Below are 3856 nucleotides of genomic sequence, written 5' to 3'. Positions count from 1 at the left end.
CTGGCTGGGGGTGTGTGCTGGACTGTGTGGCTCTCGCGGTCGGGACCTTGCCCCTGTGACGGGCGCTGGTACTCGCTGGGGCGGCAGTGGCTACAGCCAGGCTTTGGGGACCACAGAGCGTGTCAGAGCACTGAGTCTCTCCTGTCCCGACTTTGCAGCCCTTGGCCAGCACTTCCTCTGGGACCTTGGGTCGTGGGGTCTCCTCCTGGGCTGTGGGGGTGATGCGGGGCCCATCAGTGAGAGCCCAACAGGGAAAGGACAGTCATTTCCACCGTGACTGTCCACTCTCCCACGTCTCCCTGTCATTTGTCCCCTTGTGTTAACCCAGGGTGGCCGGACTTGCTCTGTCCAGGGTGCTGAGGCTGCCCTGGGGTGAGGCTGCCCCCGGAGGCTCCCGCAGACCCACCTTCCTTCCCTTGCACTTGCTCACTTGCTGGGGCAACAGCCAGCAGCCTTGTGCGCCGTCAGCACCACCTTTGGGACACCAGCCCAGAGGGCAGGGAAGTGACCTGTCAGCGCCCAGTGGGGAAGCCTCTGCTTCTGGGACCCTATTGGCAATGGTGGGTGCCCAACTGACGTTCTTTGAATGTGTGACTGTGGCCTGGGGGTCTAAGCTGGGGACCCCCTTCCATCTTGGGTGCAGGTGGAGCGGTCAGGACCCTGGGCTGTTGGTTCAGAGCCCCAAGGCTGGGTCCTCTCCCTCACAATCATGACGGGCTTTCGCGGGGGGACAGGGGCACTGTGCCCTTTCACATTCCCATTAGATTCCTGGGCTGCTGAGAATAGGGGTCGGGGCGCCCCAGCCCCCGCCCCCGCCTCTGCTCCACTTTCCTCTGGAACAGGCTCTGAGGACGGCGAGGATGTTTAATTAATTGCAATTACAATCTTCAAAGGAAGCCGAGAGTTGAAAGTTGTTCCTAATTACTGTGTTATGATGTCGGCCGGCTACCCAAATTGATTGTGTTAGAATTTCCGATGGAGGATTAACTGAGTTGCCGTGAGGACCCACTTGTGTCCCTCCCCCTTTTAGATAACACCCGTGTTTGGCCTCGGAAAAGGCACTGGCCTGGAATGACAATGAAGGCTGGGCTGGCGGAGGCCGTAGGCTGCTGTCTGGATGAAGATCTCAACGCAAGGTCAAGGCCGTGGGCATTGGCGTGGGCCGGCCAGATTGACTCTGGGTGGTCACTCTCATTGCTCACCAGAGGTTTCCTGTTCCTGCCTTCTGGAACTCCCTAGGGCAGGCCTGCTGCCCCCACCCCTGCGGACGGGTGGGGTCAGGGGACTAGTGCTGGCTGCTGAGTCCTGGGCGCCATGACGTCTGTCACTCCTGGCCAGAACCTTTACTGCCAGCGCGAGTCCTTGGCCACGGTGACCTGTGCTGCTGGGCACGGGGGCTCCTCTACCGTCCCGAGGCCCAGGGCTGCCCTGGGGGCAACTGCGGCAGCTCTACCCGTCCCATGGTGGGGGTTGGGAGCGGAGAGACTACAGGAGGGCTTTAGAACAGGCCTTCTCGTGGGGGCGGGCGCTCGTCTGCTCCTGGGGATGAGAAGACTTACTTCTTGTGCGTGGGGCGCAGGTGTACACGTGGGACACAGCAGACGCGTGCGTCCTCTGTGGGTTCAAGTGTCCGGCGGCAAATCAGGAAACATGTCTGAAAGGGCGTGTGGAGTGACAACGGAGGAAAGGCTGGGAAGAAAGGTCTGGAAGGTCTAGAAAGATTGTCTGCTGTGAGCTGGGGTAGGTCTGGGGGCGGGCGGCGTGGAGGCCGAGCTGCCGGGAGATTCGAGGCAAACCTGCTGGAAATCGAGCCAAGTGGGTGAGCCGCAGGGTTTCCTGAAGGTTGGACGGGAAGCGGGGGAGCAGAGCAGCCGGGGACGCCCAAGTCTGGGCTGGGGCAGTGGGAGGGATGGGGTTTTATGAGCCCAGGTGGGAGCCCGCTGAAGGCCTGCGAGCTAACCGGTGTGTGGGGGACACAGGCTTGGCGCAGAACAAGGTCTCGTCTGACGGTGGCTGAGTCACTCGCATGGCCTGGGAGGGGCGCGCGTGCAGCCGCCCGGCTCGGTGGGCCCACTTGCCCAGTGCCTCGTTCTTCTCTGCACAGTAGGTACTGTCCATGGTGGGGCTGCTGAGGCCTGTTTCAGGCCCTAATGCTGAGTTAGGGGTGATGGGTTCTCCTATGGCCCCCTAATTACCGAGCACCGATGAGCCCTGAAATTACGTTAAGAAGAGCTGCTTACGGCCCTGGCACCCCCTTCTTTCCCCACCATGGGAGAGTTCACGGGAGTTTCAGGGACAGATGGGGGCCAGGGAGGTGTGGCTTCCCGCAGAGGCCGGGTTCCTCCTCGGGGGGCGGCTGGGAGGCTTCCGGGGTTCTGAAGTTCAGGTGTTGCTGGGCTCGCGTGGGCCCCAGGAGACAGGTGTGAAGGCAGGGCACAGGGGCTGCCCGACAGCACCCCAGCCTCAGGCCAGGTGGGTCCCCATTGTCCCCGTCTTCTCAGTTGGGAGAACCAAGGGATGCCACAGTGGCTGGGTGGAGAGTGACCCAGCAGGATCTGGCTCCAGGGTTGTGCCCCCAAGGATGGCCCCGCAGGGTGGCCAAGTCCCCTGACGTCTCTCTGAGCTCCGGTGTCCCCATCTGTGAAGTGGGGTGACGGGGTGTCTCCCCACGAGACGAGGTCAGGCCATCATGGGAACCGAAGGGACGGATGTGTGTCCGTGCTCAGCCCAGGCCTGGCCCCTCGAGGTCTCCGCTGAGGGCTCCCGACGGTGGGGAGTCCCCGGGGTGGGCCTCAGTGCCCTGACCCCAGTCCTATCTGCAGTCCCAGCCATTCTGCGACACACCCGGTTCCCAGGCCGAGAGCTGGGGCTGGAAGGAGTCCCAGGGAGCCTCCCCCACTCTCCTTAAACGCACATTTGTTCCAGATCCATGAATATGCGATTGTCACCCACCTCCTCCCGGGGACCGCGAACTTCCTCCACTCCAGTGAAGCTCTGCATTAATCACGGCTAATTGCTAGCGGGACTCGTTTATGTCAAGAGCCGTTATTCCTGGGAATAAAGGGGCATAAAGGATGGCTCCTTTCAGGAAGCTCGGCGGAGCCCGGGAAGGAGCCATGCCAGACGCAGACAAGGCCCCCGGCCCCCCGGCTCCCCGGTCGGTCCATTTCCAGTGGCCCCAACGGCATGTGACAAACGCAGGGCCTCTGGCCTTTGCCGGATCTTCAGGGAAACGAGCACATCCATCATGTTCACGCGCTTTTCTGAAGTTGTTGTGAGTTTCCTTGAAACCAAGGAAGGTTTTTTTCTTTTTCCTTTTTTTGGCAACAACAGCTGGGAATACATTGACACTTTCTAAAAACTGTCACTTATGGCTTGGGGACCGGGTAGGGGAGGAGCCATGCCTGCCAAGCCCCAGGCCCAGATCTGAGGGTGCACACCAGGCTTCTGCAGGGGTCCGTGCTGGGAAGCTGGGGCGGAGCGAGGCTGGGGCAGGTGCAGGCTGGGCTCTGGGGCAGGCTCACCGACCAGGACCCAGGGCACGGATCAAAGGGACGGTGGAGAGGACTGTCTGCATGTGACTTATTTTTACTGGAGCGTGTCTTAACAGGTTTATTAACTAGAATATCGGGTCCCTGTTTTCTTAGGATCGGGGTGTGTGTCTGCTGTCTGTTCATCCTGACTGAGGCCACATTTGTGGAGACAGAGGCATGAAAAGAACGGGTGTGCTGAGCTCCGAGTGCTGTGTGCAAGTACGCACCTGGGTCTGCACATGCACCTGCCTGTGTGCGTGCGTGTGCTAGTGCGGGTGCGTGTGTCTGCGTGTGCACCTGCCTGTGCGTGTGTGCTAGTGCGG

This window comes from Lontra canadensis, unplaced genomic scaffold (genome assembly GCF_010015895.1).
Source record: "Lontra canadensis isolate GAN:19392208 unplaced genomic scaffold, GSC_riverotter_1.0 scaffold49, whole genome shotgun sequence".
NCBI classification, from domain to species: domain Eukaryota; kingdom Metazoa; phylum Chordata; class Mammalia; order Carnivora; family Mustelidae; genus Lontra; species Lontra canadensis.
Note: the sequence above shows the minus strand (reverse complement) of the source record.